The sequence below is a fragment of the Coregonus clupeaformis genome, chromosome 10 (assembly GCF_020615455.1).
Source record: "Coregonus clupeaformis isolate EN_2021a chromosome 10, ASM2061545v1, whole genome shotgun sequence".
NCBI lineage: Eukaryota > Metazoa > Chordata > Actinopteri > Salmoniformes > Salmonidae > Coregonus > Coregonus clupeaformis.
This window is the reverse complement of record NC_059201.1, coordinates 43,379,839-43,407,758: the sequence shown is the minus strand read 5'-3', so window position 1 is coordinate 43,407,758 and position 27,920 is coordinate 43,379,839. Positions and strand designations below refer to the sequence as shown.

Sequence of the window (27,920 nt, the reverse complement as noted above, 5' to 3'; positions counted from 1 at the left end):
TGGGGCCAAGCTTCCTGCCATCCAGGACCTCTATACCAGGCGGTGTCAGAGGAAGGCCCTCAAAATTGTCAAAGACTCCAGCCACCCTAGTCATAGACTGTTCTCTCTGCTACCGCACGCAAGCGGTACCGGAGTGCCAAGTCTAGGTCCAAAAGACTTCTCAACAGCTTCTACCCCCAAGCCATAAGACTCCTGAACAGCTAATCATGGCTACCCGGACTATTTGCACTGCCCCCCCACCCCATCCTTTTACGCTGCTGCTACTCTGTTAATTATTTATGCATAGTCACTTTAACTCTACCCACATGTACATATTACTTCAACTACCTCAACTAGCCGGTGCCCCCGCACATTAACTCTGCACCGGTACCCCCCTGTATATATAGCCTCCCTACTGTTATTTTAATGTTATTTTATGTTTTATTTTTACTTTTTTGTTAAAAATAAATGCACTGTTGGTTAAGGGCTGTAAGTAAGCATTTCACTGTAATGTCTTCACCTGTTGTATTTTGCGCATGTGGCCAATAAAATTAGATTTGATTCGATTTGCACCTTCATTTACTAAATTTACTCGGGCTTCATTTGTGGACTCCTTTGAGGTCGTGGTGACGGCAGCTTAACGAAAGGAAAGGACAGCGGAGCCACAGCAACTAACCCTCCATCGGAGAACGTGGATCGCCTTCATTATTAATGGAGAGACAATTCTCTGAGGGTGTGTCCCAAATAGCACCCTATTCTCTATACTTTTTACCAAGGGCCCATAGTAACCTTAAATTGCTCCCGTAAATATCTCTACAATGTCTAGCATTGATACAGAGGGAGGGAACTTTATCAGAACGCAAAGCTCCAGGGAGACCGACTTTCTTATACTAACAGATACCTAGAAAAGTCAGATAATATACATAATTTTCAACTACAGGTGGTTATAATGTAAGACTCTTGAGAAAATATAACACACAACCATCTCCTCCATTGTTTGGTGCCCCGTGTGAGGATTACAGTGAGGGAAAAAAGTATTTGATCCCCTGCTGATTTTGTACATTTGCCCACTGACAAAGAAATTATCAGTCTATAATTTTAATGGTCGGTTTATTTGAACAGTGAGAGACAGAATAACAACAAAAACATCCAGAAAAACGCATGTAAAAAATGTTAGAAATTGATTTGCATTTTAATGAGGGAAATAAGTGTTTGACCCTCTCTCAATCAGAAAGATTTCTGGCTCCCAGGTGTCTTTTATACAGGTAACGAACTGAGATTAGGAGCACACTCTTAAAGGGAGTGCTCCTAATCTCAGTTTGTTACCTGTATAAAAGACACCTGTCCACAGAAGCAATCAATCAATCAGATTCGAAACTCTCCACCATGGCCAAGACCAAAGAGCTCTCCAAGGATGTCAGGGACAAGATTGTAGACCAACACAAGGCTGGAATGGGCTACAAGAGAATCGCCAAGCAGCTTGGTGAGAAGGTGACAACAGTTGGTGCAATTATTCGCAAATGGAAGAAACACAAAATAACTGTCAATCTCCCTCGGCCTGGGGCTCCATGCAAGATCTCACCTCGTGGAGTTGCAATGATCATGAGAACGGTGAGGAATCAGCCCAGAACTACACAGGAGGATCTTGTCAATGATCTCAAGGCAGCTGGGACCATAGTCACCAAGAAAACAATTGGTAACACACTACGCCGTGAAGGACTGAAATCCTGCAGTGCCCGCAAGGTCCCCCTGCTCAAGAAAGCACATATACAGGGCCGTCTGAAGTTTGCCAATGAACATCTGAATGATTCAGAGGAGAACTGGGTGAAAGTGTTGTGGTCAGATGAGACCAAAATCGAGCTCTTTGGCATCAACTCAACTCGCCGTGTTTGGAGGAGGAGGAATGCTGCCTATGACCCCAAGAGCACCATCCCCACCGTCAAACGTGGAGGTGGAAACATTATGCTTTGGGGGTGTTTTTCTGCTAAGGGGACAGGACAACTTCACCGCATCAAAGGGACGATGGACGGGGCCATGTACCGTCAAATCTTGGGTGAGAACTTCTTTCCCTCAGCCAGGTTATTGAAAATGGGTCGTGGATGGGTATTCCAGCATGACAATGACCCAAAACACACGGCCAAGGCAACAAAGGAGTGGCTCAAGAAGAAGCACATTAAGGTCCTGTAGTGGCCTAGCCAGTCTCCAGACCTCAATCCCATAGAAAATCTGTGGAGGGAGCTGAAGGTTCAAGTTGCCAAACGTCAGGCTCGAAACCTTAATGACTTGGAGAAGATCTGCAAAGAGGAGTGGGACAAAATCCCTCCTGAGATGTGTGCAAACCTGATGGCCAACTACAAGAAACCTCTGACCTCTGTGATTGCCAACAAGGGTTTTGCCACCAAGTACTAAGTCATGTTTTGCAGAGGGGTCAAATACTTATTTCCCTCATTCAAATGCAAATCAATTGATAACATTTTTGACATGCGCTTTTCTGGATTTTTTTGTTGTTATTCTGTCTCTCACTGTTCAAATAAACCTACCATTAAAATTATAGACTGATCATGTCTTTGTCAGTTGGCAAACGTACAAAATCAGCAGGGGATCAAATACCTTTTTCCCTCACTGTACGTACATAGCTGGTGCCCCGTGTGAGGAATCTCTATCTAAAAGTGCTTTAGGAGGACGTAGTATAACTTGTCCTTCAGTAACTATCTCATTGTCTGCATCCCAAATGACACATCTTTCCTTATTTAGTGCACTACTTTTGTCAAAAGTAGTGCACTATATGAAATAGGGTGCCATTTGGGATGCAGTCACAATCAATATATGGCATTACCATGTATATAATGATCGTTTTGCTGAGCTACTCTTACTATTTCATACTCTATGAATAAGTTCATCCACTATTATTAGCTATTGTATTATTTTTATGACTAACAGTAGGTAAGAAGTCAGGTTCTTTAAATTGAGTGCATCCATCTTTGTTGCTATATACAGTATCTAACCTAAACATGTATCTGTGTTAGGGCCAACTGAACCTTTTCTCTGGGTTTCTATCTCTACCAGACCCAGGCTGTTTCCCAAAGGGCCCATAGGGTCAAAAGTAGTGCACTACATAGGGAATAGTGTGCCATTTGGGACACATCCCCAGTCTCTTCCTCCTGGTAGAGAAGAAGCCTTTGGTGGCCCATGGGACTAGCCTGTCAGACTCAGAGAATGTCCTGCAGGGGCTGCTTCTCTGCTGGGTTTTTCCAGCTCTCTCCTTCGGGTCTCGCGCACCACTTACCCGGTGAAACAAAAATCAATAGCTTAATGATCCAAAACGGGTAATAGAATGAAAAATGAAGCCCTAGAACAACAAAATGTATATTGGCAGGGGCCACACTCCCGGGCCACAGTGTTTGTGGGACTGTGTTAGGTGTGTGTGTGTGTGTGTGTGTGTGTGTGTGTGTGTGTGTGTGAGTGTGAGAGAGAGAGAGCGCGCGAGAGAGAGAGAGAGAGAGAGCGAGAGAGAGAAGCTTAGTGGCGCAAAACATATTGATTTATTGATTGCCTGTTTCACCCACTCGCCTCCTCTCTCTCTCTTTCTCTGTCTCTCTCTGTCTCTCCCGCCCTCTCTATCTCTTTCTCTCTCTTCTCTCGCTCTCTCTTCATGCCCGCTGTAGTGGCTCAAGGGACTTGAAAGCAGTGTGGACTGGGAAGGCAAGGGAAGGGAGGGGAGGGGGGAACGGAATGGCTCATCTTACAGGTGATCCACTAGCCTTTTAACCAAGGCCCCTACATCAACCAGATTTATGAACTTGGGTCATGACCAAATCAAAAACTTGACCTATCTGCAAGGCGGGATTTATAAGCACCTTGTAGGAGCTTGCACGTGGTGCCTTGGCAGGGGATAGTTTTTTTGTTCGAAGCCCTTGCTCCCCTGCAGAGACCCTCCCGTCCTCCCATGGATAAGGGGTGGGGGCAGCTGTAATTTGTGATTAGCAGACAGGTTGTAGTTTATGGTACACTCCCCTGCGGCTCCCATTGCAAGATCAAAACAGTATCATCATATCCTACAATACAAATCATTGTCATGTAAGAATACTGCAGTGCAATAAAACTCAGTGCAAACACAAAGGGGTGGCAGCTTTTTCGGATCCAACATAACATAGCATGTTAGTAACGTTAGCGCCAAACCCACAGCAATCAAGGCACTGTCTAAAACAGTGTAAATGCAGACCTATCACACCACAAGGAAGCATTGACAAGCCCCTGGAAGCTTACGACAAAGTGTAAATGACCCCCAACAAGACCCGAGACGTGTTCATCTGCGACCCTTAAGATACTGTGACAACAACAAACCCACAATGAGAATCTGCTCTTGACGCAACCAAAACATATTGTCACCATCGTTTTGTCCCCTAGATTGCTTATGATTCATACCAGCACATCCCATGTTACCACATTGTCCTATCCTCAACCCAGTGTCTCCATAAATTATAAAGGGACTGAAATACGAGCTCCATTTCAAAGCACTTCATCTCGCCTTCCCCCGGTGACTCAACACATGTAACATTTGGTTCAGCTTTGTCCCTTTTAGAGGGGGAGGTGCACATGCACAACAAACAAAACAAAATTGCAGGACAGAAACTGCAAAGTCAGTGAGAGGCGGAGTGACCCTTCCATGCAACCCTGGTTGTCATGACGACTTGTTATCCTGAGTGCTCTCCCTGAGGCAGCTGGGAAATCAGGAGGGGAGGGCGGCAGGGACCGAAGGCTATTCTTAAACACACAGCAATTGGCAAATGCAATTACAGACCCAGGGAGAGCCAGGCCTAATCAAATAAAGCAGGGGGCCTGTCGGAAGCCTGTCACTCGCCTGAAACAGCACACCCAGGAACGGAGCTCTGTTTACCCCTCATGTGGTACTGAAGGACCCCTAACCCTGGGGAGGGGGTCAAGGGAGGTGGGAAAATGCTAACAATTGTAATGAAAATTGTTAGAATTGTCTGTTTCACATCAGTCATAGCATTTAAATTAATCTCTCGTGGACAGATTCACGTGTAAACGGCGAGGATCTATCAAGACTCACATATAATTATGTCAGTAGGAGCAGCAGTAGTTTCTGGTTTTGGGTTTTCTTCATTGATAATCTGGACGAATCAGGAATAGGTGAAGGCGGTGCTTAAACTCCAGCGGTGATTTCAAGCTCTGTGCGCAGTAGTTATTGTACCCCCGGGGAAACACTAAAGACAGACCGTTCGTTCTACATTAATATTTTCATTAAATGCCATGTTTCACATTCGCACCCCCCCAAACAATAATGTGTAGTGCATATATGTATCAATATGATATGTCACTTAGTTTTTTTATTCAACATTGGAAATTTGAGATAAAATCAATGCTGCTGTGCCATTGAACAGCTTTGGAACCATTGACTGCACCAGGTGGCTGTGTAACGAGTGGGTTGCTTTTTGACAATAAGGCACCGGACTGTCTACAGCCATAAAGTTTTGAACCTAGAAGAAGACTGAGATACGGGAGTAGGCAAGAAGGAGTCGACCGGAATTGGCAAAAGGAATGTTGAGTTGTCCTGAAAACCATGGTAAGCTAACGTTACTGAGAGAGTGTCAAGCTAGCTACAGTAGCTAGCTAGCTTGTTGGTTAGCTAGCTGGCTAACAAGTTGCGTTTTACAGCCAGACTGTCAGTTTTAGATGTAGCTAGCTAGATAATGAACTAAACTCCAATTATCGTAAACCATTATTATCTATCTACCTACCTACCTACGGTAGCTATATCTGTCAGATGTAATGCAAGAAGGATCGTGGCATGTGTCGGAAGCAATGCATATTGACTAGCTATCTCACACTAGCTAGATCCCATTAGTTAGCTAGATATAGCCTACAGATGTAACTTATACTTATATAATTAATAGGGTTCTGGCTTAGCTACACTCAGAAAAAAAGGTGCTATCTAGAACCTTAAAGGGTTCTTTGCCTGTCCCCATAGGAGAACCCTTTGAAGAACCCTTTTTGGTTGCAGGTAGAACCCTTTTGGGTTCCATGTAGAACCCTTTCTAAAGAGGGTTCTTCCTGGAACCAAAAAGGGTTATCCTATGGGGACAGCCGAAGAACCCTTTTGGAAGCGTTTTTTCTAAGAGTGTAGCTAGCTAGCTACCTAGGCACATTCTTTTCAACATATTCATCTTTGAAACAGTTTGGCTGCAAAATTAGGTCTCAACAATCACAGGCATCTAAGTTAACAGCTAGCTAACTACAGTAAAATATGGAGGAGCATGATCTAATAACTCGAGGTAGCAATTGTTAGTGAGATGTAATATGATACCATAATATAAATCACTTGGATGGCATGTCATATTTTTAATCACCTCTATTGTTGTAATTTACAGACATGAATCATGAAATAGGCAAACTGATACATTAATCCTAATTGCAGGTACCATGGTGGAGATAGATGCCACAATTCTACAATGCAGGACATTTATCGGCATCCAGTTTGAGGCTTGCTACCAGCAGGATCATGGAGCACTCCGTGTCAGTAAGTCATGATATTATTGTTTTCCTTTACATTGCATGGTACTATTACAAGAGTATCAAGAGTACTAATACTCCACTCATATGAGTGGAGAAGCCAAATGCACCATACAGCTGTATAATCCTGGAGTAACTCCCTGTCATAGAGATTGTGATTAGAGGGTTAAGCAGGAGGCAAGCACACTCACTATCTATTTCTGTTTCTCTCCAGGTGCTACAGAGACAGAAGGGTCCAAGGACCTCCAGAGCAGTAGCGGTCAGCGGTTTCTTTAAAAAAAAAATTAGCATGGCCTTATTTCTATTACAGCAAATTGGATGACTGTCATTCATATTCCATTCACCCAGCTCAATGTAACATTGATAGGTTTAGGCTACTACATGATACTCAAAATGTCCCTATACCCATCATGAGGTTGCTACAACCTAGCCTATGAATGAAAGTTTACAATGTAGGTGCACAGGTCATAGGTGCCTGCATCTAGCTGATCTAGCGTGTAATCATTAGTCCAACAGTTGCAAACGAGAGTTTCTATTGGACAAACTCAGGTATGTATCTCCCTGTTTTGTTCCGTTTGCTTCCATTTAAGAAACATTTTTTCAGTAGAATCGGCGGAATGAATACACCCCTGATCACGAGTAAACACAGTTAACTTTCATAGCAGCCATGTTGTATTCCTTCTCGCATCTATTCGCTCTCCTCCTCTCTCCTTTTCCCTTCACTTGTGGACTTCAATGCACAACACATCAGCTGTGTGTGACCAGGTGAAAAAATATTTCCAAGCAAAACCATATCATAGCCGCTACACACAGCCTAGCATGTTTGGCACATTGGTCTTTTTTTTTTATTGGTTTAAAAAAAAACTTCTGTGGTAACTTCAACATCAAGACAGCACTTAGAGCTTATGTTTCAAAAGGTCTCAAATCAGTGCAAGTCTCATGTCCAGGGTGAATACATTTGTATTAATGTATATCAGACACATCACACAGGCATGTCAACTAAAATATATATCTCAGTCAAGATTGAAGGATGGGTCAAATGGACAAAGTGAATATAAGTCAGTGCTTTTGCCCGTAGTACTTTGTATGAATTTGAGTGGTTACATACAATACATGTTGACAGAATGGCTGTGTGTGTGTGTGTGTGAGAGAGAGAGAGAGAGAGAGAGAGAGAGAGAGAGAGAGAGAGAGAGAGAGAGAGAGAGAGACTGTTGCTGTGATCCCAGGTAAGGCCCATGCACTGAAGGCCCCAATATTCAGTCAGGCAGCTTGAAGAAGATGTGTGTCACTATCCAGGCCCATGTCACAGCATGCAGTGGCCTGATAGGGAGATGACAATAAATGCATTATGTGCCTTTCATCACCAAAACTGTGTTGGCATTTACTGCACATGTTGCTGAACAATTAAACCTATTTGTTAGTGCCATTTGGAAATGCACTTATATACAGTTCATAAGCATTGAGTGTAATAGGCTACCTCTAGGATCCTGTGGTGAAATGAATGATGTGCAAGGTATTGGGCAACAGCTTTTTTCCAGGGCCGTATTCACGAAGCGTCTTCAGAATAGAATAGCTCCCCCTTGTCAATGTAATCATATTAATTGTGTTCTAAAAGTCTAAACTGATCCTAAATCAGTACTGATACTCTGAGATGGTTTGTGAATACTGGCCCTGGTTTGTCTGCAGCACAGCATGCTGCTTTCTGTGATCCAACTCCGTCTCCACCTGAAATGCAAGAACTAACTAATGAAACACTCAGGTAATTGTGCACAAGCCTAATCAGCCAAATTATATCAAAACAACATAGCCTATTTGCAGTAAAATCAGGAGGGGAATTTAGCTATTTTGACAACTTTGTCAGTCTCCAATGCATCAATAAACAGGCAGGGGAATGAAGAAGTTTGACAAAAAGTGTTCAGTAGTCAGTAACTAGTCTTTAAAATATAGCTAGCAATTATAGAGCTAGTTATTTTCTAGAAACCTAGCTACAGTCCACTTAGCTAGCTAAGGTGAACTCAACTCAGACTGATGGTGGGAATTAACGTTAGCTAACTTTCCCCCAGCAGTTTCAATATAGCAACTTCATCAATCAGATGGATAGCTAGCTATTATATTTGTTTTCCCTCACATCTAAAGCTTCCTGATACAGCTGGACAGTTGATAGTAAAGTAGGATGGATGATACAGCTAGCTAGCTGCAATGGCAATGCCAATGGCTAGCCAGGAGTTCATCTGAAATGTAGACTTACCGGTGAACAACAGTGTACACTTTGTCCACTTCCAGTCCTATCAACTGCTTGCTGAACACGGTTGTTTGAAAAACTTTTTTCCATACATCGCTTGAAATATTAAACTTTTGCCATAGCCAGCAAGCATGCTAAAACGTCCCCTTTGCCAGTCAACATTTTTAAGCACAACTGTTGCAGTGGCTTAAACGACGGGATAGTATGGTCACTGCTAAGATTCGAAATAGCTGTTTTGAAAACATCCTCACTCACTCCTTCCATGTTTACTCTTTCGCTCATGTCCACACAGATCATAAACATGGGGGAAATTAGCGGAAGGGAGGGATTTGGCTGAGAGTTTCCTTTTGCAAGGGAGGAGACTTCGCTTCCTTCCTTCACACAATGGAAATTGCAATTGTCAATGTCATTCCTCCCAGAAGTTAAATGGGAAGTGACAACTTTCGCAATAATTTTACTTCTGGGTAACTGAGATTACATTTTATGTAAACATACAAATGCAGTTCTACATGGAGGGGGGGAAAAATCCAGTTGTGAAAAGCAGTGGTGTAAAGTACTTAAGTAAAAATACTTTAATGTACTACTTAAGTCGTTTTTGGGGGGTATCTGTACTTTACTTTACTATTTATGATGTGGCCATTTTTAATTATTGATACTCTTTTACCTTTATTTAACTAGGCAAGTCAGTTAAGAACAAATTCTTATTTACAATGACGGCCTACACTGGCCAAACCCGGATGACGCTGGGCCAATTGTGCGCTGCCCTATGGGACTCCCAATCACGGCCGGTTGTGATACAGCCTGGAATCGAACCTGGGGGTCTGTAGTGACGCCTCAAGCACTGAGATGCAGTGCCTTAGACCGCTGCGCCACTTAATTTTGATTACTTTTACTTTTACTTCACTACATTCCTAAAGAAAATGATGTACTTTTTACATTTTCCCTAACACCCAACAGTACTCTTTACATTTTAAATGCTTAGCAGGACAGGAAAATGGTCCAATTCACATACTTATCAAGAGAACGTCCCTGTTCAACCCTTTTGCCTCCGATCTGGTGGACTCATAGCACACATGCTTTGTTTGTAAACTATGTCTGAGTGTTGGAGTGTGCCCCTGGCTATCTGTAAAAAAGTTTTTTTTTTTTTTTTACAAATGGTGCTGTCTGGTTTGCTTAATATAAGGATTTTCTTTTATTATTTATACTTTTACTTTTGATACTTAAGTATATTTAAAATCAAATACTTTTAGACTTTTACTTAAGTAGAATTTTACTGGGTGACTTTCACTTTTACTTGAGTCATTTTCTATTAAGGTATCTTTATTTTTACTCAAGTATGACAATTGGTTACTTTTTCCACCACTGGTGAAAAGTAAGCCAGTCTAAGCGACTGACTTGAGACTTGAGTTGACTTGAGTGCACTATATAGGGAATAAGGTGCCTTTTGGGACGCATCCAGTGTAATGGAGGTGTTCGGCGTGCTTAGCGACTGACTACAGATCAGTTTGTTCACAGTGTAGTGGAGGTATTCTAGCTATGTGTCACGCCCTGACTCAGGGGACACTTATATGTTGAGTCAGGGTGTGTATATTTCTTGTTGTGCCTTTTCTATGTATAGGATCTAGTATGTCTAGTTCTATGTTGGCCGGTGTGGTTCCCAATCAGAGGCAGCTGTCGCTCGTTGTCTCTGATTGGGGACCATACTTAGGCAGCCTATTGGCACTGTCTTGTTGTGGGATCTTGTTCCGTGTAAGGTTTGTTTTCTGTACTACCTTGGACTTCACGTTTCGTTTATTGTTTTGCCGTGGTGTTTATTCAGTTAAAATAAACATGTATGCATATCATGCTGCGCCTTGGTCTGACCCGTCATTAAACGAACGTGACAGAAGATCCCACTAAACAAGGACCAAGCAGCGTGCCGAGAAGGAGCAAACGCCTGGGACTCAACAGGAGGTTACATTAGTAGATGTCCTCCTCGGTTGGGGGAGAATTACGGAGGAGGAGGCCGTCCGTTATCGGAGGGCGATGAAGGAGGATGCCCAGGTAGAAGAGGAGAAACGGCACCAACAGTGCCGACGACGGAGACCCGAGAGGCAACCCCAAGAATTTTTTTTGGGGGGGCACACGGTGTGGACGACGAGGCAGCAGGAGGCCATTAAAGGGCGGATCTGCAGGTTAGGATAGGAGGCCACCATGTTACGGGGGCTATTGGTTCAGAGGGAGCAGGAGTTATTCGGTCAGAGGGAGGCGCTACAGGAGGCTAAAAGGGAGAAGGAAAGAGTAGAGGCACGGCGAGAGGAGCTGGTTAGGCAGCAGAAGGAGCGGGGGTTAATAAAGGAACCCAGTCCTGCTCCTTGCACCAAGCAAGTGGTGCGTGTTCCCAGTACGGCCCGGCCCATTCCTGCCCCTCGCACCAAGTCTGTGGTGCGCGTCGCCAGTCCGGCCTGTTCCTGCTCCTCGCACCAAGCCAGTGGTGCGTGTCGCCAGCCCGGTCGGGCCCGTTCCTGCTCCCCGCACCAAGCCAGTGGTACGTGTTCCCAGTACGGCCTGGCCCGTTCCTGCCCCTCGCACCAAGCCTGTGGTGCGCGTCGCCAGTCCGGCCCGGCCCGTTCCTGCTCCTCGCACCAAGCCAGTGGTGCGCATCGCCAGTCCGGCCCGGCCCGTTCATGCTCCTCGCACCAAGCCAGTGGTGCGCGTCGCCAGTCCGGCCCGGCCCGTTCCTGCTCCTCGCACCAAGCCAGTGGTGCGCGTCGCCAGTCCGGCCCGGCCTGTTCCTGCCCCACGCACCAAGCCAGGGAAGCGTGTTCCTAGTTCGGTCCGGCCCGTGCCTGCTCCTCGCACCAGACCAGTGGTGCGTTTGTCCAGTCCGGCACGGCCCGTACCCGTTCCACCGGTGCCTGGTACGGCACCGGTCAGCTGCTCCACTCCGGAGCCAGAGCAGTCAGCTCCACCGGTGCCTGATCCAGCTCCGGTCAGCGGCTCCACTCTGGAGCCAGAGCAGTCCGCTCCACCGGTGCCTGATCCAGCTCCGGTCAGTGGCTCCACTCCGGAGCCAAAGCAGTCCGCTCCACCGGTGCCTAGTCCGGCTCCGGTCAGTGGCTCCAGACCATGACGTCAGCCCCTCTCCTTCATTGTTGGAGGAAGGAGAGGGGAAGCAACGCGCCGAGGTCTAGACCAGACCAGGGGCGCAACAGGGAGGCGGAGAGTGAGAGGTCGCTCGGCCCCTACCCTGTTATGTTTATGTTGTGCGGTCGGAGTCCGCACCTTTGGGGGGGGGGGTACTGTCACGCCCTGACTCAGGGGACGCTTATATGTTGAGTCAGGGTGTGTATATTTCTTGTTGTGCCTTTTCTATGTATAGGATCTAGTATGTCTAGTTCTATGTTGGCCGGTGTGGTTCCCAATCAGAGGCAGCTGTCACTCGTTGTCTCTGATTGGGGACCATACTTAGGCAGCCTATTGGCACTGTCTTGTTGTGGGATCTTGTTCCGTGTAAGGTTTGTTTTCTGTACTACCTTGGACTTCACGTTTCGTTTATTGTTTTGTCGTGGTGTTTATTCAGTTAAAATAAACATGTATGCATATCACGCTGCGCCTTGGTCTGACCCGTCTTTCAACGAACGTGACACTATGCGACTGACTTTAGTTAATTCTCTTCATCTCCTCTGGGGGTTAAGGAGGCTGTCTGATTAGGTCTTGGCACGGTGCAACACTAACGCCAGCCAACTCTCTTACAAACTAGAGGACCTCTGATTATGTTGACACCTACCAATTTTCACTAATTAAAATAACAATGCTCTAAAACGCTGCGACACTAGCATGGTTCCACTCGAGGTCATCCACTTCAAATCACCCAAAAAGGAAAGAGTGTAAAAAAAGAACTGTAGCTAATGCAACAGTATTACTATTGCACAACTATACAAACTATACAACATAAAACTTAGCATACTTGAGTTATCTAAAAACAATGTTACCTTGCTTGAAACCTCACTCATGACATAAGATATGTCATTGACTGTCATGATAGCTGAGGTTAAACGATATAGCTTAACCCTATCATGTTGCACGCAAGCGGAATGCAGGCTATTTTGGGGGTTTCTCAGTGTGGAGACTATGCAGTCTTGTGGGTACTACATTGCTATTATTTTCATATGTGGTACTATAGTAACCCTATACCGCTCCCTCTCTCTGTCTCTTACTCTATAATTCTCTTCTGTCTCTTGCTATCTCAGACTTTTTTTTCTCTCTCTCTCTTTCTCATCGTTGCTTTGACAATATTTACACAATGTTTTTCATGCCAATTACCCCTGCTTAGTAGCAGGAGGGGAAAGGGGGAGGAGATGGGGAGACACACAGTGCCAGGGCAAGGCCATGCGTCCTAAAAGTACCCTTTAGATTGGGGAGGGGCAGGTCCAAGAATCCTTGAATGGCCCCCTAGAGAGTAGGCTCCCTAGAGTGTAGCAGGGCCAGGGAAGTGCCTTTCTTAGAAAAGGGGAAATTGAGAGGAAAGTGTAGACGGTACAGGCAAGTCCCTCTCTTACTTACTGCCTTGCATAGGGAAGGGGGAAAGAAAATCGATCGACTTGCTAGTGAGAAAAGGGATGTAGCAGAGTGCCATGTGCTAACATAGCTAGCATAGCTTACTGCTTGTACTCCTGTATACATAATGGTCATCATCAAGGACAGGAGTTCAGTCTCTCTGGTCTCTTTCTTGGTTGGCAGACAGACCTTACATGCTTACACTATCTGTCCAGGCAGGATTCCAAGTGAACCTGCTCATCTTGTCTGGCTGAAATGTTACGAGAGCTCTTTGGCAGCTTGACTTCCATTGTAGCCATTGGCTTTTCCCCTCACATCCAGTCAACAATGTCAGCATCCCAAATGGCACCCTATTCTATATATTGCACTACTTTTATAGGGTGCCATTTGGGATGCAGCCAACATCTGAGGCTGTTGCAAAGAATATAAGCGTCCCATGCCTGATATGAAACACTTATATGGGTTATTATAGGCTTTTATTTGGCTGATTAGGACTGTAAAATGAAGCATTTCCGTTCATAAAATCAAGCACCATTGTGTATTGTTTGGTATCAGGTAGGTAGTTCAATCCTTGGGTGGGGGATGATAAGATAATTTTTCCTTTTAGGACCTCTGTAGGTATATAACAAAATATTTAAAAAGTGTTTGGTAAAATCCTGAATTTGTCCTTTACTGCTATAGCCCATAGAAACGCACTGAATAACACATTCATAAATGGCAAAACATACAGTCAAATAATACATCATAAGAATAAGGTTTTGAAGTGTATATCCTATATCTAGGAGATGTAAGAAAGCTCAGGAATATTTTGTATAATTTTTTTTACACATATTTAATCCCTTGTTTGGGGGGCACAAAACTACTTCCATTCATTTTTTAAACCGGTACTTAGTTACCTTCAGACGAGTCCCGTGACACTTGTGGGGATCATAGAACAAAACGGAGAACCATCGTGTTCATTAGAGTCTCCCCTTTCCATAGTGGGATCATATTAGTTTGTAGGCCAACCAGTTCGGACACTACAGACGTTTTCATGAGAAGACCAATTTTCAGCATGTCTCCTGGTCTGACAAACAGTGCTGTAGCTCTGCCACTTTCCACCGCAGATGAGGAAGGCCGACATAGGCGGATGCGGTGGATTGAGACGCAACCCATGCAAAAAATATATCTAGCTTAAATAGATGGATTTTTGTATTATGTTAATTAGATTGACACACGGGTGCGTCAATCGACTCTAGGGGGTTTTAATGAACTATTAAACTATAAGAAGTAAGTAGCTCACAGGAAGTACAGTACCCACTGTTACCTGCAACAGGGCCATAAAATCTAACTTTATCATTCTGTCATATGGGCTTCTTATTAAACCATATGAAATAGTATTCAAGTCAGTTCATTGTTACCAAGTTTTAAAGCTTGTGACAGTGTTTCTCTTTTATCTCAGAAATTAAATATAATGAAGGCCATTCTCCATTTCCTCGCTCACTCCATTTATTTTCTCTCTCCATTATTAAGATGCATATATAATCTGGTGTCATCCTTACTTCGATGTGAACTGCGGTCCCTGTTCTCTCTGCTTTTTGCTATCTCTCCTCTGAGTTCTGCTCTGCTGTGCTCTTCTCTAAATCTCCATAAGCCCTCAAACCTTTGCAATAATTTGCTTTGTCCTAAATAGCACCCTATTCCCTTTATACATGTAGTGCACTTCTTTTGACCAGGGCCCTCCTATGATATGAGCTTCAGAATGCCAGGTGAAATAATATAATTAAACCCACTTCCTTACTCAGATCAGGAAACTAACTCTCTAAATCTGTAATAGCATTATGGGGACTTGAAGACACAGTTTCACTGTGGTAATGACATGCAATTAGAGCATAACAGTTACCACCAGGATCATAGCTCCCGAGTGGCGCAGTTGTCTAAGGCACTGCATCTCAGTGCTTGAGGCGTCACTACAGACCCCCTGGTTCGATTCCAGGCTGTATCACAACCGGCCATGATTGGGCGGCGCACAATTGGCCCAGGGTCGTCTGGGTTTTGCTGGTGTAGGCTGTCATTGTAAATAAGAATTTGTTCTTAACTGACTTGCCTAGTTAAATAAAAATAAAATTGTATCAATAATTAAAAATGGCCACATCTCAGCTCAGTTGCAGAGTGAGGATGACATCTAGCCAGAAATAAGAAAGACTAGACAGTCATGTTATGTAACAAAAATGGTAATGAAATGTATAGTCTAGTAAAAGGTATAAGCTGATGCACACCCCCAATTTTTTTTTGTAGAGGTGTTGACTAACAGAGAATAAACTATAAAAAGAAAGAAAGTTGCACACTCTAATTATGCTCCCAAACACTTAATGGGTTTAGCAACCAGCGTTTCTGCATGCAGTGCCTGGTGGCAGCATAGCCAGCGACTCCCTCAAAGAGATCTGTTTATCAAAAAAAAAATACCTCACTCCCAGGGCAATGTTATGTAACTCTAACAACCAAAGGCTACTGGAGTCGACGAGACAGCTTTAGTCAATTGAAGATAAAAGTATGACTGTTGGTTAAAATTTTGTTATTATGCAAAAAAAAAAAATAAACAGCCAAACTGAATACACTGACCCATAAAATGGTTTAAATATCAATCGACTTAGTGAAAGATGAAAACAACTTTTCCAAAGTTTCATTAAGGAATGGGAACATATTCATAGAAGTCAACTGCGATTCTCAACATCTGGGCTCCTTTGAAACCCCCGACAGCTTGCCTGCTGCTCAGAGAGCTGCCAGATAGCTCAATGGTCCGCCCTGTTGGTGTGAGACAGGCAGAACAAATGAATGAAAAGAATACTTCCAGGACCTCAGCATGATAGAGAGAGAGAAAAGGGAGAGAGAAAGTGAAATAGAGAGAGTGAGAAACAGAAAGGAAGATTAAGAGAGATGAAGAGAGAGACACTGAGAGAGAGAGAGAGAGAGAGAGAGATATGATGTGGCCAATTGTGTTTTTACTGTACAGCACTCAATAACCACACATGTGCGCACACAGACACAAATGCATGCACGGACGCACCTGGCTGATGTTTGACACTGATTTGGGATCAAGTCTCGCTACTCCCAACTCTCATGCTAACTATTACTGGTGTAACAAAAAAACTGTCCCTGGACCAGCCCTTAAGGGCCTAATGCACTGACACCACTAACTCCCAGCTGTTGATGACCTCTGATGGATGTTAGGAATGTAAAGTTAATAACAGTGCGTCTAAGTAAAACTTAGTCCCTAGCTCGATCACTTCTGATTAGGTTAGCAGGCACCTTCAACCACATAAACCTCATATGTTTGGGAATGATCTATCTGCTCTATCTAATTCACTGCATAGTTTATAAGGAGGGTTAAGCACCTTTCCCGAGGTTGTGATAACAGGGCCTCACTGTTCCAACTTTTTACAAAGAGAGTTGGTTAGAGCAAAGTGGCTGCTGTGGATCACCCAGGTGTGTGCTAACTACACAATGGTGGTGAATGAGGTGAGATACCCTCATGGAATGTAAAGAACTTTGACACATAGTGAAATTAGCTTTATACTGTAAATGCAATCCACTTTGGTGTAGAACACCCCAACTGCCCTTTTACTGACTTGAGTGATATCTAGAACAGTAGCAACACAGTAAACAGTGGCCACATTGCTGACTCTACCTTTAACAATAAATACTGCAAACTAACTTGGCTGCCTCCAATGTCTTATGCCTTTAACTCAAAATTAGCCTTGAACATGAACACTACAGCTAAGACACACTAACATAGCTAAGCCATTGTTCAAAAACCCTAATATTCTATTTTGCAGCCAGAGGGAATTAATTTGTCGGTCTAATTTTGCAGGTGCCCTTAACGCGCCGATCAACAACAAGCGGCTCGCCATGAACAAGCGGCGCCATCTGTGTGTTCTGGAGTGCCAGTCACCATGGAGTCATCCCTCTATGCCACGGCAGCACTAAGGCTGTGTCTCAAATGGTATCCTAATCGCTAAATATTGTAGTACATTACTTTTGACCAGGGCCCACAGGGCTTTGGTCAAAAGTAGTGCACTATGTAGGGAATAGGGTGCCATTTGGGACACAACCTGAGACTCCATTAAGAACCGCAGGTCCATGCATCTTCGGCCATCATTTATTTGGCAAAAGGCAATTAGGAAGCCCCCAAAGACACCATGTGTGGTAAGGACCAAGTCTCCCCTCTTAATCACTTGTAGTAATTAGTTTCTCAGAGATGTATCATTAGGTATCAGAGCCTTTGCAGTCTTCCCAGCCAACACATGTCGGAGATGACAAAAGGAAGGAAGAGGGAAAATAAAAGGGGGAATCATAACAATAACTGAGGTTCTGGGAGAGTTGGGTGAATGTCCAAAAACTTTACAAGGTTGTCCCACGAGGAGCGTAATCCATCAAAGTGATTTTTCTTCTCCCACCTCCTGTTCCAACGCCCTGTCTCCTTTGCAGCGTAATAATTTTCCTCTCACAGTGTGACATTCATAAAGGATGCTGTGGTTGGGCTGGTACCGCGTCTTGCCAGTGTTTGGGAAGCTAATAAATGCGTCTCTGAAGTGTGCCTACAGCTGAGGCCAAGGGTGTCTTCTCTTCTCTCCCCATGCGACCCTGTTCCAAAACTCTCACTCTGCTGCCTTCCTTCACCCTCTTCCTCAAGAAGGCTTTCATCTATACAGCCTTCTCAGATCAGAGATCAACCAAATGACTTAAGCAAGAAAGAAGGAAAGCTGTTTTAAGAACATGGAGAGAACATGCAAAGGTGTGAGTCAAAGGTCAGGGTTATTTGACCCATGTGAACCCTTCCTGAGCTGAAGATACACAGGGGTATCTGATCCTCTGACAGTGGAAGTGACAGCCTAACATGCCTGATCAGTCAATCCGGCTCAATTCTAGACAACGTAATTTACTCTCTGCTAACTTGAAGGAAAAGCTATCTTTGAATGGTTTCACACCCCATGCTTCAGCAAGACTCAAGCAAACCTATAGGACAGTGTCTTTACTTTATGGCAGCTTAAAGGAGAAGTTAACTTTTCTTATCTTTATTTTGGACTCAAGCAATACTTCTCCGTGTAACCGCATGCGCACACAGAAAAGTATTGTGGGCTACATTGAGAAGTATCGCTCGAATCGCACAAAATGGAATATAACGTTGTGGATAAAGTTTGGAATGACACCATTTCATAAAGCCCTGCATCACTATACTGAGAACGTTGCCATTTCAAAAACGATGTATTTGGATGTTTTTGGATCCTTTGTTCATGTTTTATCTGTGCCTCTGCAATGCAGAAAGAGCATGAGGAAGTCTATCGCTGGTGGGGTAAGTTTCTCAAAACCGTGTGAAGTCGCTAAAAAAGTGTCTGGACACTTCTATAACATGCCATTTTAATCCAAAATACAGATTTGGTAAAGAAAGTGAAATTTTCCTTTAAAGCCCATGTTTTATTATGAAAACTAGACCTGTAAGCAGTCTATCTGTTTGTTTGTGGCTCCAAAAATCAAGGTTGTGATTGGCTAGCTAAATGTAACTTTGTCTGCTTGACAGTATATGTCCTGATGGTGTACATTTGTAGATACAGGTAACTGCCAAAATAAAGGACATGCAAAGTGTCTTAATACGGCGTTGGGCCACCAGAACAGCTCCAATGCACCTTGGCATAGATTCTACAAGTGTCTGGAACTCTATTGGAGGGATGCGACAGCATTCTTCCATGAGAAATTCCATAATTTGGTGTTTTGTTGATGGTAGTGGAAAATGCTGTCTCAGAATCTCCCATAAGTGTTTAATTGGGTTGAGATCTGGTGAATGAGACAGCCATGGCATATGATTTACATAAAATGTTATGCTCATCAAACCATTCAGTGACCGCTTGTGCCCTGTGGATGGGGGCATTGTCATCCTATGGGGGCATAGCCATGGTAGCCAAAATAATGGCCTGCCCAGCATTTTGACCCTAAGCATGATGGGATGTTAATTGATTCATTAACTCAGGAACTACAGTTGTGTGGAAGCACCTGCTATTAATACACTTTCTATCCCTCATTTACTCAAGTGTTTTCATTATTTTGGCAATTACCTGTATGTCGGTCCAAAACATTAGTGATGCTAAAGCCTTCTCTTAATTTATTTAGCTTAATAATCAACTACCTACTTCTCAGATTCCTAATATTGTTTGCTTAAAATGCCTCCCATAGCTAATGGCTGTGGCTCTCTCTTTTCTCCTGACATCCCAATTCTGTCTTGACTACCTACAACTGCATCTCAGATTCTGTTGATACGCTGGCCCAGTACATGTCAAAGCGCTTTGCCAAACATGTAGACTGCCACTGCCACTCTCTCTCTCTCTCTCTCTCTCTCTCTCTCTCTCTCTCTCTCTCTCTCTCTCTCTCTCTCTCTCTCTCTCTCGCTCTCTCTCTCATGCTCTCTCTCTCATGCTCTCTCTCTCATGCTCTCTCTCTCTGTCACACACACAAATGACTGCTGGGTCTGCTGGGCTGAATGGTTGCTTGCAGCAGTGGAATACAGTATCCGGGCATAGTATACCGATGGCTCATTGAATACAGTCTGGCAGTCTGGCAGTCTGGCAGTCTGGACAAGCATGCACAGTGCATGCACGCACACACAGAACCCCCAGCCAGGTTATAGGAAAGGACAGAACGTTCTGGGTGTTACAGCAGAGTGAAGAAAGACACTCTCCACAGCGCCATAGAGTCCATAAACAGTGATGGATGGCCCATCATAATTTACCTCTTTGGTGACTTTTCAACAGTATCACACCCAAGGAAGCACATGCAAGAGGTGAGCAAGCAGACAGTACAGACAAAAGGCAGAGCACAATAGAAAGGCAATGCGGACAAAAGGAGGCCCAAGTGAGAAAAGAAAAGACTGAGATATATGTAGAAAGAGATACAGAAAGAAAGAGAGATGAGAGGTGAGGAAATGTCTTTGACATCAGCCTGACTAAACATCCCCACACATATAAGTGAGTGAATATGCAGGCACACACACACACACACACACACACACACACACACACACACACACACACACACACACACAAAATGCCCAATTGGACACTCTGCCACCCTCCCGTCCTTCCTTCCCTCGATGACTCCATCCCACACACACACGTACTGGCTGTATCTAGAGCATGAAAAATCCACTGTCTCCTCCACTCACCTCTCCTCCCCTGCCAACGCAGACAGAGATAGAGGGAGAGCCAGAGAGAGAGAGAGAGAGAGAGAGAGAGGGAGAGCCAGAGAGAGAGAGGGAGAGCCAGAGAGAGAGAGAGAGAGAGAGAGAGAGAGGGAGAGCCAGAGAGAGAGAGAGAGAGAGAGGGAGAGCCAGAGAGAGAGAGATAGAGGGAGATCCAGAGAGAGAGAGAGAGCGAGAGGGAGAGCCAGAGAGAGAGAGAGTGGGGGCCAGATGCAGCAGGACTGAACAGAGAACAAGGATGACACAGCGATAGTGTGTGACAGAGAGGGAGGGCAAGAGAGCGATATTGTAGTGAGAGAGACAGAAAAAGAAAGAGCGAGAGGGCAAGAGAGAGGGAGCAAGAGAGAGGGCGGAATTAATCGCTTTCTCTAAGGCAATAAAAAAGAGCAATTGCCACATGTACAGTATGATGCAGAAGAGCCATAGAGAGAGAAGGAAGTAAGTGCACCTAGAGAAAGTAAAACATTGACTTTCTCTTTTCACCAGGGAGAGGGCAAAGTAAACTACCTATGACAGTTTACTTTCACCCAATGGGAGATGTGAAATTGGGACACTCAGAGAGGGCAAAATGAGAGCCTGAGTTACCTTGTTATTCCCATGACATAATAGGTATTGAGAGTATCACAGCAACACATTGTGAGATCAGTAGTATAGCTATCCACTGTACCAAGTTAAAGATATTCATAGAATTATCAGTTGTGTTTTGTGTAAAACAACAACAACATTTAATTGAATGATCAGTTCTGTTGAACTTGTTTGTGTCTTTTGTTTGGTAGGCAAGTCAGGAGACCCCTGAACATGCTCAAAGATAACTGGGAGGCTGGTGAGGCAGCGCCAAGCAGCATCGCTGCCTACATCCTGCTAGACAGTCTGAAGGAAATGGCAAGACAGCATCTTCAACAGTCACAACAAAAGCAGAAGGTTTGGTATGAGGATGGTTCGTGGAGGGAGCATGACCCATCACTGCATCAGCAGTGCAGTAGTTGATAACTGAGGGCTGTCAATTGATCACAGGTTAATGTACATTGCTGAACAAGCCCACGTCAAACCTGAAGAAACAGGAAAATGTAGGACTTCAGAAAAGTGATTATAACCCACTTTGAAATGTATGAATTGAAAAATACCATGTGTCATATTGTGCTAGCTGAATATTACATACAGTACATATAAAAACAACATTATTAGATAAAAAAGGTATGCCTGCCTACATACAGTAGAGAGAGAGAAAAAGTGAGATAGAGAATGCAAGAGAGAGAGAGAGAGTCTGGACAGCATCCCTGGACAGCCCCTATTGATCGCCACCCGGCACACATCACCACAACTTTCACAAATTGCTATTGAGAAGTGACCTGTAATGCAATTACTGCCCAATCCGGGGCCTCGACCGCCATCAATTATTAAAAGCTACCGAGCCACGGCCTGGCTGATACTGTTCCGCCTCCGCTCATTGTGTTGTCATTATCACGTCTGTCCACGGCTGGCCAGCTGTTGCACCACGTACCACACAGGCACCGGAAATAAGATTTAGGACGAACGCTTCCCCTGGATAAAACATAAAGTATTACGGCTATGGGCTGTATGCATACATATCCATGACCCAGGTGGTTGCTACACATTGGTGATGGTGGATGGGGTGAGTTTCTCCCCTTAAGCTCTTTGGGACCTAGTGGAAAAAGTTTTTATGAATGCAATACATTATTCAAATTCAACTCCTGTCAAGTGAGAAGATGAGGACAGGAAGCTTAAATGCAGGTTGATGTTTATTGTCATGAGTCTTGTCCTGGAGGCAGAACTGAGCGATTTCTCAAAATTGGCTATATTGTATATTATATTTTTTGTCTTCATTTAAGGTTGTGTTTAGGCATTAGGGTTAGCAGTGTGGTTACAGTTAGGGTTAAGGTTAGGGTTCAGTTTAAAATCAGATTGTATGACTTTGTGACTGTGCAAGCTAGTGACCACTCAGAACACGATTCATGATGAAAAACGTTAACGCGCAGCTTAAACTGTTGAGACTCCGTTACCAAATGGCGCCCTATTCCCCATAAAGTGCACTACTTTTGACGAGAGCCCTATGCACTTCATAGGGAATAGATAGGGCTCTGGTCAAAAGTATTGCAGTATATAGGGAATAGGGCGCCATTTAGGATGCATCCATGGTTCAGACGTGCACTCCCCCTTAGTCCCCCCTTCTCTCCTCCCAGCCACACTCACAAAACCCCCACCGCATCTAGAGAGCCAGGCAGTTATTGACCAATGAGGCGGCTTATTGAGAAAAGCTGCCATGAAAGTGGGTCATGTAGCCAATCAATGCCATGGATTTCTGGACCCAGTCATTATCTCTCCTCGGGAAAAAAGAAACAGACACAAATCAGTGGTATGGAGTCACCTCGCCTACACCTCCTCTCTCACCCTTTCTCTCCATCTCTCCACCCCCACTCCTCCCCCCTCCCTCCCTCCCTCCCTCCCTCTATCACCCAGCTCCCTTTCCTCCTTTCCTTTCCTTTTCTTCTGTTTTCGAGTCCCCGGGCTAAACCGGGTGTCAGGAAGGGAAAGAGTGAGGGAGGGAGGGATGGTAGAAGGGTGCTGGGCTGTGAGTGTATTTGAACACACTCTGAAATTACTCATTGATTCACAAGCCTCTATATTTTCTCATCTGACTCGCAGTTTGCGCTATTACAGTGTGAGTCGATCGGCACTGGATTTCTGTGTGTGTGTGTTACGCTGCTTATTCAGTGTGGAGGAGAATGTGTTTGTAAGAGTGTGCAGGTGTGATGGTGGGTGTGAGAGTGACATACAGTTTTTTACAATCACTTTGGCACTAATTTCAGAACCTTGACGTCATTTTTCAAAACTCTAGACACAAAACTCACAACCAATGATCAAAATGCACATTTTTCAAAACTCTAACACTTTTTTCAATTGCTTGGATACAATACACATAAAACTAAGATCATTTGTTCATTTAACAAAAATCACCTGTTCAATATGACACAACTTAACATCAAAGTACTACTATTTCAAAAGGCAATTCACACATTACATTTCAGATGAGTGTCTATTCATTTCATTACAATTATCCAACTATCAATTGATACAACTGCTCTAAAAATGATAAGTAACTGTTGCATTACTCTTAATGCATAGTTGTATGGAAACAGACAAACAATATTCCATGTTTAGATCATGAAAGTTTCAAGGTAACGAGATTCATTGTCACCAATTAGCGTGGAGCATGAACCAATTAGACTACATTATCTATGGATGTAATATTTCATCATCATTCTTTATCAGACACCGTTTCTATGGTCCCATGTACCACCTTTTCAGACTATTTACAGTATTGACAGTACATTTTACATTTTAGTCATTTAGCAGACGCTCTTATCCAGAGCGACTTACAGTTAGTGAATACATATATATATATTTATTATACTGGCCCCCCGTGGGAATCAAACCCACAACCCTGGCGTTGCAAACGCCATGCTCTATCAACTGAGCTACATCCCTGCCGGCCATTCCCTCCACTACCCTGGACGACGCTGGGCCAATTGTGCGCCGCCCATGAGTCTCCCGGTCGCGGCCGGCTGCGACAGAGCCTGGATTCGAACCAGGATCTCTAGCGGCACAGTTAGCACTGTGATGCAGTGCCTTAGACCACTGCGCAACTCAGGAGACTACTGTACTGTATGGATGCAGGCCCTTGTAATTGCTTGTCCAATTCTTCCAACTCGTTACTGATGATTGAGTTCACATTGTGGAATGAGTATATAAAGAATTGATTGGGATTCACTTGCAACAACATAGCGATACGTACTGTAACAAGTCTGTCTGTGTGTGTGTGTGTGTGTGTGTGTGTGTGTGTGTGTGTGTGTGTGTGTGTGTGTGTGTGTGTGTGTGTGTCTGTGTGTGTGTGTATGTGTGGTGTGTCTGTGTGTATGTGTGTGTCTGTGTATGTGTGTATGAGTCTGTGTGTGTGTCTGTGTGTGTGTCTGTGTATGTGTGTGTGTCTGTGTATGTGTGTGTATGTGTGTGTGTCTGTGTGTCTGCCCCTCTATGTGTATGTATGTGTGTTTAATGCTCACGGCTTTACACCAGTGTAATAGTACACTTTGTGTGAGAATGTGTGTTAAAATGTAATTGTTTATGAGTGAGCAAGTATTTGCGCGTGGGTGTGTACACACACTGTGCCGGCTAGTCGTGGCCCCTCTCCTCCTCCTCCTCCTCCTCCTCCCTCATCCCCTGCTAGGGAGGCCCTGTGCCAAAATCAATAGATGCTTTCTGATGCATCATGCTGTTGTATGAGTCTGAAACGCGAGAGGATCATAAATATGGCATCCAAAGGCACACATTTGAGACAGGTCCCATTTTATACCTGTCTTAAACCTCCCCGGTGAATCATTTTATAGATGCACACTTTGAATAAACTAACGCAACATTTGTTATGTTTAGTTTATGTCTGGCATTGGTTTGACCTCTGGTTAAGTTCTTCTCTTTAAAATGAATTTTTATGGATTTCTGTTAAAGATAACGATAATGGAAGAGCAACCTAATAATGTGTCGGCACCTGTGAAATCCTGCAGTAGTACACTATCTATACAAAAGTATGTGGACAACATTTCAAATGAGTGGAATTGGCTATTTCAGCCACACCCGTTGCTGACAGGTGTATAAAATCAAGCACACAGCCATGCAATCTCCATAGACAAACATTGGCAGTAGAATGGCCTTAGTGAAGAGCTCAGTGACTTTCAACGTGGCACCGTCATAGGATGCCTCCTTTCCAACTAGTCAGTTCCTCAAATTTCTGACCTGCTAGAGCTGCCTCGGTTGAGCCCTGACCTCAACCCCATCAAACACTTTTGGGATGAATTGGAACGCCGTCTGCGAGCCAGGCCTAATCGCCCAACATCAGTGCCCGACCTCACTAATGCTCTTGTGGAAAGCCTTCCCAGAAGAGTGGAGGCTGTTATAGCAGCAAAGGGGGGGCCGACTCCATATTAATGCCCATGATTTTGGAATGAGATGTTCGACGAGCAGGTGTCCACATACTTTTGGTCATGTAGTGTATACAAGTACACAGTCTACTCTAATCAATGTCAATCACTAGTGATTATGATACATAAAAACAAACAATTATCACATCCTAATAAAATACTAATTTGTAGCTTACTGTATACCTTAGCTGATTCAACACAAAGGCCTGGTCCGTTTCCACTAGAATTGCTACATTCTCCAAAAATTCCAGCCAGGAGATTCTGAACGTTGCTAGAGAACCAGCTAACAATTTTAAAACGCTTTGAAGAAACACGCTAGGGAAGTCGAAAATAGTCGAAAATAAGATCAAACTTCCAAAAGGTGAACTATTACTTTAAGATATACCAATAGGTCAGGGATACTCCAATCTGGACCTCAAGCTGAGTTACACTTCTGATTTTCCTTTTTACTTGATAGTTAAGTGCACTCACCTGCCCCTAATTCAGTCCCTGACTAAAGGGCAAGAATGAAAATCAGCAGTGGAACTGGGCTCAAACTCCAGACTTGAGAATCCCTGCAATAGCTATATCAATAAGTCATTTCCAGTTGCTTGTATCATGTAAATTCCTAGTGCCTTTAGGAGACCTTCAGGGTATTTTCATTATGGAATCCAAATCCTCTCATTTTAGGCTTCACCTGGGCATCGGCTGAGCTAGGCACAACACTACTTTTTAAAACTTTACAACACGAGGGAACAACTTTGAGAAGAAAGATACCAATTGAAGTGAAAAGGGGGGGGCGACAATAGTTGATTGACAAGAGAAGAGAAGAAGAAAGTGAGGATTGCGCAGCAGATAAAATGTCCTACTGCCTTTCTCATCTCTCCGCCAAGTCTCTGTTCTTTCCCTAATGAACTCATTTGTTGTGTTTCTCCGTCTTCACCTCTGTAAGGCTTCAAAGACCGCGTCTCCCAGACTCCTCTGCTTCTTTAAGGTTGGCTGCTCATACCAGGACTGTCCCAGAGAATTATACTTGTTTACTTAGCATTCACAATGAGTCGACAAACCTGAGCAATCACCGGCGGCGCGATCTGGGATTGGCTAATTAGCATTTCTTATTAAACGACGGTGATGGGTAGTGACTTCAATTAAATTCATTTGCTGTGGGTTCCTCAAGATTATCACGGTGACGCCACTGCCGCCGCCTCGCAACAATTACAAAAGCTACGGGGACTGATCTAGTCACTATAAAGCTTTCAAAAAGTATGGATCGCTACATTAAAAAAGGACCCTTTAGTGCTAACATAGATGCTATACCACATACATACAACAACACTCAATAAGACAAAACCTTCAAACGCAAACACGTTCCATGTGAACGGAAAATCACATTCTCATTTTGCCCAAATATTTAATTTATTTTTTGGTGTGTGACTGTGCCATTCCTGCTCTGTGGGAAAGGCGGAATGAAAACAGAGAAAGAGAGCGAGATCCACAGCGGCAGAGGCAGCACACGCCTCCTCTCTTCCGCACTGCACGTCTATGATGTCATAATGACTCACATCAAAGGCTTTCTGCTCAACATGGTGACTGTCAACCTCCCTGGAGGCGTCATTAAAAAATGAACAGACCCAACCGAGCGAGCCCTGACAGAGACGCATCAAAATTCAACACACACACATACACACACAGACAGACATGCACGTATACGTGCACACACATATGGCACAGAAAAACAATGATAAAGCCCTGCAACATAGTGTGCTGGGTTAAAAATAAAATAATATATTAAAGTATACATTAGATCCAGATAGTGTAGGAGCTGTTGCTTGCAATCATATTGTACATACTGTATGATATACAGGTAACTGCCAAAATAAAGGAAACCAACTTAAAGTTTCTTAATAGGGCGTTGGGCCACCAGGAGCCACCAGAGCCGCCAGAACAGCTTCAATGAGCCATGGCATAGATTCTACAAGTGTCTGGAACTCTATTGGAGGGATGCGACACCATTCTTCCACAACAAATGTCATGATTTGGTGTTTTGTTGATGGTGGTGGAAAACGCTGTATCAAGCGCCGCTCCAGAATCTCCCATAAGTGTTTAATTGGGTTGAGATCTGGTGACTGACACACAAACACAATCGCACACGCACACACACATGCACATGCACATGCACACACACCTTTTAAACCCCCCTTTGAGACCCCTCTTTCAAAGTCACTGAGATCTGTTCTTCTAGCCATGGTAGCCAAAATAATGGGCAACTGGGCATTTTTATACATGATGGGATGTTTAATTGCTTAATTAACTCAGGAACCAAACCTGTGGGGAAGTACCTGCTTTCAATATACTTTGTATTCCTCATTTACTCAAGTGTTTCCTTTATTCTGTATATGCAAACATAATGTTGTTAGACATGTTA

At 44.0% G+C, this 27,920-nt stretch overlaps 1 protein-coding gene across 5 annotated transcripts in view; it reads right to left on the bottom strand.

Annotated features, from left to right (window-relative positions):
• celf4 (CUGBP, Elav-like family member 4) overlaps nt 1-27,920 on the bottom strand; it is a 111,707-nt gene that overhangs the window by 43,908 nt on the left and 39,879 nt on the right. The window lies entirely within an intron of this gene.